Genomic DNA, 12,086 nt, shown 5'->3' with positions numbered 1-12,086 from the left:
CAGCAAGCCCCCTTCATCTGGAGTTTAATGGCCCACATGGTAATTTCAACCTACTGTTGTATGGAATATATTGCCGTGTCTGATTGAAAAGTGATGTATTGTTTACTTTTATGTCAGTTCTGATGCAAACCGGCCGAAAACATTATTAACAACATGTTTTTTTTTCTAATCTTTGGCTTCACAATACGCACACCAAATAGCGCTAATCTAATGCAGCATTATGGAAATGCAGAAACCCCATATGTATGCATTTAATAAAATACAAATTCCGAATCACATTACCAATCATTTTGTGATTGAACTAGATATGCCTCATTCAACCATAACAAATCTGCAAAGAAGTTGGTCGACACTTGAATATCACTCCATGAATTATCCGTTTTATGTCCAATGATAAGCAAAAGGCCATGCGGTAATGGAAGTGACATCCAATCAATTGCTGTCTAATGAAAGAATTTCCCTACAAAGCACAACAGACATTTACACAACACACATGTTATGGTCAGTAAATAGACTTTGTAAGAAGTTGACAGAGGGTGACATTTGGTGTGTTGTTGTGCACATCCAGCAAAGACAGCGGATGATATTTGCTGCATATTAGAACTCGGTTGGGATGAAGGTTGGAAGGTTTCACTAATGTATGGTGAGACATTTGAAAGATGCTTAAAGCCTTTACATAGACTGACCTCGATGTGCTTTTGGCTAAATGTAGAGAAGTTGTGTGGGTGTTGGCAGGTGAGATGCAAACAGGGCGCTCCGATCTCAGCCTGCGTCCGGGGGCACGGGGGGAGGCGGGGGAGTTAAATCTGCTCCGTTTGAAGAAAGGCCTGCAGGGTAAAAGTGATTAATTTTTTTCCTCCTCTCTTACTTTCTGCTTTTGTCTCTCTGCCAGTTTGCAGTTATTCCCCCTGTGAATCCAATCTATGCTTTGACCAGATTTTCTTTACAATAATTAGACCACTTTTCAACAGTTGCCTGACTTCAAGAGAGTTCGGTTTAGTTTAATAGGTAAAAAGTGGATGGTGGCTCCAAAAGGGATTGGATCCAAACACTTTCAGCAGGTAATCAGTTATCCGTAAAATGAAAAGCAAACATTTATTTACCCAGTTTTTCAAGTTGGTGTTGTGGGTAAATATGTGGCCTGTAAATATTTTAATCACTTATAGCATGGCTGCATCAGTAATGTTGGAAATGCATGTGGAGCTTTGCCTTTGGCCACTTGTGGCATATAGTAACACATAACAGATGTAAGGACATTATATTCACAACACAAAACAGATGATAATCACAGGGGTGTCCGGTCAATCACTGTAGAAAAATACCAATAAACAAAAAAAAAAGAGTTCCAAATTAAAAGTGCAGACTGTAGGATCATTTAAAAACTGCATTTTGGACAAAGGCCTTGATTTCCTTAGTGGCTCCTGACACTCTTCTACCTGCCAGAGGGGATCTTTACAAACTGAGAAAAAAAGGGAATATGTCATCACTTTATTTCCTGCTTCACATCGGATGTGGAATGCAAAAAAAAAAAAATGTGTGAAGTAGGAGGTGATTAAATGGGAGGTCTTACTAGACGTTGTTGGGACATACATCTCACAACGTCCATATTCTAAGAGATACTGTACGTACCGGACCACCAGTCCCACTGATGATATTTGGGCTGCAAAATTCATGGATTTATAAAATATGCGCTAAAATTACACAGCAATATTTCTCGTAACATGTCACACTGTGTTATCCCTCCATTGTATGTATGTTGATGGTCCTCGTGTAATTCTCAAGAGAAGACGAAAGCCCTGCAGCCTGCGCTGGTGCCCCCTTCGGGTCTAAACACAGGCTTCATGGCTGAATGCCCCATTACCTTTTGCCGGCCACGTCAACCGAGTGGATGGTTGCAAATGGGCCGTAGGTTGGTGGGAGCGCTCAGGATTGGGGGGGGGTGGGGGTGGAGGATGTCCCTTGAAACTACTTATAGGTCTCTGACAAAGCACCTCGGGGAGATATCACACGCTCCGCTGGCCTCCTGCACAGGGGAGCGTCTGAGTGTCTCTCAGGAGACGGGCTCTCCCTCCTTTAGGACACACAGGAAACACAAGCCAGAGGAAGGGCATCATGTGTTGTTGGAGGAGAGTGGAGTGCGTCTGTTGTGTGTGAGAGATGACTTTGTAAAAATGCAATCCAAGCACATAGCTATCGACTGTACTAGCTGAAGAGCTGCAGTGATTTTGAGAGTTTGCATGTAGACACACAGGGCTTTTCGAGAGCAAAATGCTATCAGCATGCTAACACGTTCATATTGACGGCGCTAATATCCTGATGTTCAGGAAAAACGGTAACCGTGTTAAAGACTCCTCCTGGGGGGGAATTAGTCTCGCAGTAAGTAGGCCATGAATCTTGATTCTTTAAGTACTATTCATAGATTGATGGAGAGATGTTTCCAATGTCATTGCCACCTAATAATAAGAAATGCCAGGTCACTGTAAACCAATAATGTCACCATCATTCTTGTTTAAGAGGAAACGTCAGATGAACAATTAAGTTCTTACAATTACACATCATCAGGGGAACGTAAAAACATGTACAATTATAACCCAATTTCATGCCATTCCATCCAAACCACAGATTAACATTGGCAGACATGGAACTACACACTTAGGAAAGCAAAAAGGCTGATTACTGAGTTGAAAGTGGGAAAATGTAGAAAAAAAAAGTAGCTTTGCATTGACAAGAAAGGTACCAAACTCCTCTTAAATGACATTAGGACTGTTAACCTAACGAGATGTGAGTGAGTCAAGGACACAGTCATTAGCATTCAGATCCCCCTTCATCAATGTAGGACGTGTTGATGAGTTTGACCCGGGGCTGGTAGATGCCAATGATTTCTTTAATTTCTCAACGAAAGCTGTCTCATGTCTCTGGAGCCTGGAAAGAGAGTTGCTGTATGGCTCCTCCATTATTTATACATCTGAGAGGAAAACTCTGTTTTCAAGCAAGGTGAAGTTTGCCAAATTATGCCCACTTGAAATTCAATGAATAACTTACAGCTCCATCAAATAACAGTTATTAAAAAAATATATTATCTTTATTTAAAACATTTGATGTTTTGGTATAGAGAGGAATTGCTGTTCATATATATACTGTATATATCTATATATATATATATATATATATATATATATATACTGTACATACGCATACACACCCATACAGTATAGGCATATGCACATGCATATGTATATTAAATGGGAATGATAATGCAAAGTCAACAGAGGACTCAACCTCTGACTGCTCTTTAATGAACTGGTTTTAACTTGAACTCTGTCATGATCCCCACTTAATACAGTCATAAATTAGATTTAATTAAATCTTATTCCCATCATGACCAATTAGTGAAGTTTACAACATATGACAGGAGACCACTTAAACAGCTAACCTTGACACTATGTGTGTATATACATGTGTATGTGTAATATATATATATATATATATATATATAAAGGCTTGTGTTTGGAGTATCGATTGGAATCGGGGACTAGCTTTGCGATTTACCCGGAAACGTTCAAAAGTTTAAAATTCGATTCCTAGTTTCGATTCTCAGTCCGCCGGCGCCGACCGGAAAAAGGAACCCGCTGAACACCAACGATAAGAAGCATCCACCGGAAGTGTTGTTATAACAGAGCGATGGAACGTGGATAGCGTGCGTCGGCGGTCTAACGTGTGGTTGCACTTACCCAAACGAACCGAAAACTCGGCAAAATGCAACATCTGCAGCAAAATTGTTTCACGCATAAGAGGCTGCACGTCAAATGTGATGAAGCACCTCCGAGTGGGAGCAAGGTAACGTTTAAGTGCTCATGTGTAAATGTTTTTGTGAGGTTTCAGAAATAAAGCTCTCTTGAATACACTAGGGAGGTGCAGATGATGGATGGACACAGGTCAGACAATCACAGGACAAGGGGCGGGAGGGTGATTTGTCTGATTTCCATGGTTCTGCTCCCCTTTAGGGCCGTCCCTGGGTCCCTGGGTTAGCTTCACTTCCTGCCTTGTCCTGTGATTGTCTGATTGTTTCCACCTGTGTCCAATCACCTGCACCTCCCTAGTGCATGTAAGCCCTGTGTGCCCGTTGCCCCCTGTCGCGTCGTTGTTTCCCGTTGCGTGGTTCAGGTCGGTTCTGTTGAGAATATTAAAGAGCACTTTGTTTGAGAAGCCTGCGTTTGAGTCCTCCCTCCGCGCCAGCAGCACCCCCTGACAGGTACGCTGTTTTTACCAAATACTGGTGCAAAGAAACATTGTTTTTGTGAGTATGTCCCCATTTAGTTTCAGCCCGAAATGTAGCAATGCGTCAACTAACCCAGTGAAGAAGAGGGTGGCCGCAGAATGGTGTACAAAACAAACAAATGTGTCTGATGCCATCTTGGTGCCTGTAACAAAAAGGCTGATCAATGAAAAACTCATCAGTTTTACAAGATCATATAAGAAAATCATTTTTGATGAAGGACGGGACTTTTTATAATGTCATTCAAGCGTTTGGGACATTCATTTGATGCAACATAGACAGCTTCTAATAAATCATCAGTTTTGGTATCATTGTGCAGTGGCTGTGGACGTGGCCTTGTAAACTCTGAGTCCTAATTCGGGACCATCTGGCCCAAGTCTCCTGCCCGTCAACTCTGCAGAAACCTGGGGATAACCAGGAGTGATCAAAGGGCACAGAGCCACGGACTGCCACTGCGGCTTACACCATACATGTGACTTTTAGCTGGACAGGTGAACACAAGCTAGCAGGCAGCAGGTGGTGATCATGGAAATTGTTCACTGTGATAGTAGAGGGACGCTAATGGCCCGGATTCTACATCTTCTTCCAGTGCCATCACCAGTCACGATCTGTTACTCTGCATGATGTCCGTTGCTTCCGAGGTATCGGCAGTACTTTTTGTTGTGGCGGCATGAACATAAACATAAAGGAACATTGTGAACAAATAAGTGATGATGATGATGATGATTCGTAGAGAATCAATTGCAAACCGGGGGTTGTTGGAATCACAACAGAGGAGCATTGCAATCAGCCAGGCTCTCACATATATTTGTTTTTGCATAAACTACAGATCTTGAAGGAGAACTGCGCCTCACTTTTATTAAATCCGGTTTTCTGACAAATGCTGACATCTGTTGTTTCCTTTGATGTTTGGACCAAGTCATTTCTTTGCCCCCAAAACACTTGACATTGAACATATGCTTTGAGTGGATGGCTCGCTGCACAACAAATATATATTACAGTAAAGCTGTTTTAAGCCAAAATAAGGTCTAAGCCAAGCAAGTCATTTTAGATCAGCTGTATGGTGCATCATCACAATACAAAAATATTATTTAGGCCACCCTAATGAATAATAAAGTGAAGGGAAGTTATTTGTTCATTTTTATTTCCCATTCCCATTTTTATTAAATGCACTAGAAGACACTGACTAAAAAGGGAAGGTGGACACGCTTTCTGCTTGCATGACCTAAAGTTTAAAAATTCAAAGTAGTAGTAAAAATACAGTTGTTAGACTTGTAAACACGCCTTTTGTCAGTTTTCTACATGTATAAATGTCTCTCTTATCAAAGTGGATCCCATGGCATGTGAATGCGGCACTTATTGTTACCTACAGTAATGAAATCATGACCTTATTTTACGTGTCTCCTGAAGTTTCCGAGGTAATCGGTTCTTGGAGATGTTGTGATCTTGTAAAAAGACAAGGTCCGCTCTCTATCAGTCCGCCCCCCCCCCCACCCCCCCAAAACCAAAAGCACTCATGCTGTGCTGAGCATCTCTGGTGCCGTGAGCCAGAGCTCTCCAGACACAACATAGACAGAATGATTCAAACAAGGCCACCCTGCATGGCAGCTGCCACTCACTCTCTGAAATCCCAGTGTGTGTGTGTGAAGTCCAAACTGGTGGATTTAATAATCCCACAGGCAGGATGTCCCTGAGGAAAAGCATGCATCGAATAAGTGGCATTTCTGCTCATCTATGAATATATATTATAGACTGAGACGCAGCTCAGCAGTCAGTGTAAAGTGTTTCCAATCATGGCAAATAATGATAAATTCACTCATTCATTAAGATGCATTGTAACGGTGTATCAGGGCTTGGAACTTTAGGACTGAAGTTTACGATGGCCAGATTCAGGCTCACTCGCGTCTCTACTGCAGCAATGTTTTGAGTTGATACCATTTGTGACACAGATTAAGTGCTGAATTTGATAATAATTTACAACCAGAGGAGACATTTTTGATGAATTGAGATTTATTTCAATTGGATGTAACCACCTTTATTGTTATTATAATTAGGAATGTCACATATTCACGAATCATGAAACGAGAGCTCAATGGTCCCTTTGGAAAATCACTGAGCCGTCTCCAACTTTTGATCCTTAAATATCCTCTTTCACGACAAGCTAGCATGAAATTGTTTCATCCAATAGACTCATTAGTGAGTTTTTATGCTAGTGTCTTCTCTCTAGCTTTAATAATGAGCACACCACAGATTCTTTAAGACATTAATGTCCAATAATATTTTTAATGGTGCATAATTTCTCTAATCTGAATTTAGAGTTGATGCCAACCAGTGCAAATGCATCCCTTTATTTCCAAGACTTTCCAATGCCCATCACTTCATATGGGTTCGTTCATGCAATGCTCTTGATGGCAAACTTGCATGTGCAGCGCTTTCAGTTGACTGTTTACATTTCACAAACGTTTATTCTTTAGGTTTTAAATGAAGTCACGTCCTGAGGTAGTCAAGTCCCATCTAAATCAAGTGTTGCGCTCAACGTTCTGAGCAACCGCTAAGTCAGAGTCTCAAATATCCAGACGTCTTTACTATATCATGTGAACAAAAAACAAAACCACAGTCTATAAATCCATGAAAAGATGGAATTATAATCATGGATGCATTTCTATTCAAGTCCTGGTTCTTGCTGTCTGGCTCTTATCACAGAACTTATTCAGGGGTGTCTTACCATCGTAGGACCTGTAAGTCTTGAAGTATCATGGCAATAAAGCAATTAAAATGTAAAATAGTGAAATTCAATCATAGATGTGTGAGGCAATATTCAGCAATGTCAGAAGTAATGTGTGGAGATTAAGCTTGTGACAGTCCTCAGGTCACACATCAAAATCAGACTCCCTTTCCGTCAGCTCCTTGCCCTCCTCTCACTCCATTTTTAGTAACCGGTTGAAACATAGTGAATTGACAAGGATCTTCAAGCCAAGGGGCTCCAAAGATTATTCTTCCTTACTCCTGGTGAATACCTAGTTAATCCAGCATGAAATTATATTTTGTTCAAAATGGTAAAAAAAAAAAAAGAGCGCTTGTCATCATTTGGGATCACATGTTTGTACCATTAAAATGTAAGGCTTTATAGATGAATACTTGCTCGCAGCAGGGTTAGGTTTACTTCATTTCATACCTGTCACATGGCATTATGGACAATCCCATCACCGTTGCAGATATGCAAACATAAAGGGCTCAACACTATTATTATTATTATTATATTTTACATCATCCATTAGGTGTTTCTTTGCTGCCATGTGCATTCTATCGGCCCATGCAGTCATGAGGTCAACACACTCCAGGTAATCACATTCGCCATTACGGATGCTACCCAGTAGGTTACGCAACACCGTTAATGTAATAACTCGCGTTAACCCTGCACTAACGTTATTATTTCCAGAATATTTGATGCCGGCCAAGTAAATTAAAGCAGCGACGTTGGTCTCTTTTCCGGGTTGTTTTTAACATTTCTGCCGTTTGCTCATCCGATAAACCTCTGTAAGCAAACGTCCTTCTGTCCACCGCCACAAACACACCGAGCTAACTGGCCAGAGATAGGAGAACCAGAAGTGGCTTTCCGGTTCCCACTGTAACCCCTTTTAATAACCAACAACCAAACTCCTTCCAGTCTTCTAGCAATCTAACTGGTGACAAGGCACAGTAGTGCGGTGCCAAGTGATGAATGGCCGGACCTTGCTGAGCCCTATATGTTATTGTCATATAGCCAGCGCACCGAGTGAAGCGTCCCACCAGAAGTGCTGGAGGTTCTTTGTATGCTTCAGGGGGTTGAAATGGATGTTAATAGCCTCACCTGAGCTAAATCCTGTTTGGCATTGCAGAGATTAGGCATGCTCAGCAGGTAAAGCCTAATCCTCGGAGTTGTAATCCTTAATGTATTTCAACATATCAAACATTTTAATTTCCCACACAGTGAAAGATGCTTTAGTGCAGCCACTGAATGTGCACCGGAAATTCCATCTGCTGATGTTGGCACATTAGTCAGTAGTCTTTTTCCTCTCTAAAATCAATAGCAGCAAGATTTACAAACTCTAAAAGCTGTAATTCTATAAATGGACTAAAATCATATTACTTTTTTTTTTTAAAGGGCCAATGTAAAAACAACAAAGGCCGCATCAATAAGTAATTACGGTGAATCTTCATCTCCACTAAAGGGTCCCAAAAGCACAATGAACAAGAGGAAACATTTTCAGTAAATGGCTGTGGATATTTTAAGAAGATTTGGGCCGAAAACCATCCAACGTCCTTTCAATCAAGTGTAAGAAAACTGCACAAACTGCTGCCTGGCTTGAGAGAACGTGTTCAAACCAGAACTCACCGCACCTGCTGCGAACCACGGCGACTCCACCTCTAAGGAGCTGTGGTTGTAGTCAGTCCGCAGGGTTGTGATTTAAAAAAAAATTCCAAACGCAATGTAGCCAAATAGGCAACAAAAACGGGTGCTCCTGCTGCTTTTTGACTCCCCGTACAGCCAAAAAAACAACAAGACCAAGCGATCGCGGTTTAATGGGTCGACCTTCCCTCCTGGCTTGAACTCAAAGCTTCAGAAACAACGCTTTTACTGCCAATCACACGTTGCCGGGGCAGATGGCCCGTTCTGAAATAAAATGGCGATGCAAGAGTTCAGGAAACTGAATTAACTGAAGCTGGGGGAATATTTAGCATGACGTGACCTGCTAAAAGTCAGTAGAAAACGATTGCATCATGAGAGGTTTACATTAGACTGATTAAACTGTGCTGCTTTCAGAAAAACTTGCAAGTATTGGTACTTGTGGGGATTATTTACCGTAGGAATTTAGGCCTGCATTATTCCAAAAATCACAACCTTTCATTTAAACATCTTTGTGGGCACTTCTTCTCCCTTCCACCATTTTGGCTGCTTAGCTTGGGAAATTGCTCTGGCAAAAGCGTACTGTTTCCTCCACTGTATTGAAATGACAGCCAATTCCTGTTTTTTGTTTGTGTGTGGATGCTCCTTTGTTCCTCTCTGGTTTACTTTTGCCAAGACCAAGACCCACATGAGTTTGCACTGTATGCCCTTTGATACGCCATTTCACAGTGCCAAATTGTGCGATCTTCTTATCGGTTCTTTTTCCTACTGAGTTAAGACAATAGCTGCTATTTTTAGGAGCCTTTCGCGCTGCGTGTAACCGCAGAGAAGATGTTTTTCTGCACATCTGTTTCTAAAATGCGTCCTTTTTATTTGTCCTTTCACGGAGGAAAGTCAATCCAATAAAACAAGCCGCAACGGCTGAGCTCTCATTAATCAGTCTTGGAAATGTATTTAAAAAGTACGTGCCAACAGACATGTCAGATAATATTACCGATCTTTTTTGTCAAAGGAGATTAGTTCTAGTCACGTCCCGCGCTATCTAGGGAGGCCATCTTTCATTGTCTTTGATTCTGCAATCTGAGCTTTGAAGATAGACATCAGTAATAGACCAACAGGCAGGAATCATACACCACGCTCTTGAACTCCTATCAGACGAACAGTGCTTCATAATAAATCTGAAATTAATTTGAAGGAAATTACATCCCTCAGTATTACCTGAAATTAAGTCATGCTAAGTGAGGGTGGATATCACCAAAATGTAGCCAACCTTGGTTTAAATTTATCCTCAATTCATAGGGATGAATATTAAGTCAGAACTGACTTTTGTGTCCAGAGACCACCGGCTGCTTCAGAGAAAGGGGAAAGTAAAGCGGCTTACAGAGACACAGGGACGGATCCTTAGGGAGCAGCTCTCCACTGGCCGAAGCCAAATGAAGCATCTTCAACATCTGAACCCAGAGACGTGAGGCATACTGCAGCAGGGTCTGCAAACAACGGATTGAAATCTGCATGTTGTCGTTGTTGCGAATGGGCCAAATGTTACAGCTAAGCTGTTAACAATTGTGTCAATTTGAGATGAGGACAATGTTAAGCATTACAAATCAAAGCTATCAAAAGTATGTCGATTTTGATTGGCGGTATTGCAATGAAGGAATGAAGTTGAAACAAATAAAATCTTAAAAAACCAATGTGATGTGCAACACTTAAACCCTTATAACTTAAACATGCTAACAGTTCAATCGCATGCATTCAGAGATGTGGAACTGCTTTCATTTGATTCAAAGGACATTTTTTTGAATGTTATTTTTTTTTACAAATCATCAAGTCAAGAAAAATCTTTTATGGTATGAATAAATAAATGGTAAAAGTGTTTAATCAGCAGTGCTGGTTACAACACTGCAAAGCTGTATGTGAGGAATCCAAAACATCTACAGCAAAAAGTCCCAATCGCAAAGCATGTTAAATGAGATGGGGGGCTGTGTATATATATAAATATAATTACATATTTATACAATTATATATTAAAAACATCAGAGCCTGGGCTACAAGGATATCAAAGCGATTTGTATATGCTCCAAACACAACTCGAGCAATGAATCGATTATCACATATTTGATGCAAAAAATTACTGCCAAATTGTATATTTCATCCACCATTGATCAAAGCAACACGCTAAGAACAGAGATAGACAAAAGCAAGACAATAACTCACAGATTACAGAGATGTCTGTATCGTATCTGTAAGTCAAACCTTCCCTTGTTTTTGTATTACTTTCTCCGATGTTTGCACAGATAATGTCCACAACCTGGACTTTGACTAGGATGAGTTTTTAGCCTGGTCTCCATGTTTTATGGTAATGGATAACTTGCAAGTGATTTTTTTCAGGCAGATTCAGGAAATTAAAAAAAAACTCAATTTTAGAAAAATCAATACTCGACACCGGTGTAAAATCATCTAAACGGGGTATTTGATCTGTGCAAACAGGACAGATTGACACACACACACAAGTCATGTGCCGAGCCGACTCAAAGGTCTTCCTTCCGGAGTCACCGTTGATACTTGAGATGTGGCATCATAAACACGGGGAGGGTTTCACCTGACCATCACGAGGCGCAGAGCGCCGTCCTCGACTCCGGGAATCTCATCTCAGCTGACACGTCATCAATATCGAACAATACAGGCGTGACTCCCTTTTGATCATGACATGACATTATTTTACAGCCACCTTCATTTATTTTACAACCGGTAACATGTGCTGATTTTTCACATCCTGGAGCTCACAAGGGTTCCCCTTTAGCCTCCAGAAATCTACGGAAAAGACATTGTCCAAATAGACAAAGTAGCAGCAGAGTTATTACACTTTTTTTTTAACGGGTATGGCATTTTGGGAGCAGAAGCCCAAAACAGCCGCAAGCTGCTCTGCAGGCGGCCTCCGCCATCAGTGTGTGAATGAGAACATGCACCGTGCAGCGCTTTCAGTGCTCGGATTACTAAAGAGCCTCCATGCAAATGCAAGTCCATTTAAACTTTACAAGAAGACGGCACTGTGAGGGGGGGGGGGGACGACAAGCTGTCGTCCCTGCAGCTTTGCTCACGGATAAGTTTGTTTGTATCATCTGGCTGCTGCAGAGAAGAGAGAGTGACCGGGTCCGGCTCGTACCGCTGTGTGTGTGTGTGTGTGTGTGTGTGTGTGTGTGTGTGTGGATAGTTCAAATAAAATCATCAGTTAAGTTCACGAGTAACCAAGCTGCTTGAGTCCCTGTCTGCTCCAAAGGGGTCGTGAATAAATATAGTCTGGACCCTTGTATTCTAACGTCTTGTTTGATAATGTAGTATCAACAGCTGGTAATTGGTGTTTTTGCAGGTGATGAGATTAGCCGGGAACAAGAGAGCAGTCAAGAACCAGTGCAGCCACAGTGG

The sequence above is a fragment of the Pungitius pungitius genome, chromosome 2, assembly GCF_949316345.1.
Source record: "Pungitius pungitius chromosome 2, fPunPun2.1, whole genome shotgun sequence".
In the NCBI taxonomy this organism is placed as follows: Eukaryota; Metazoa; Chordata; class Actinopteri; order Perciformes; family Gasterosteidae; genus Pungitius; species Pungitius pungitius.
Note: the sequence above shows the minus strand (reverse complement) of the source record.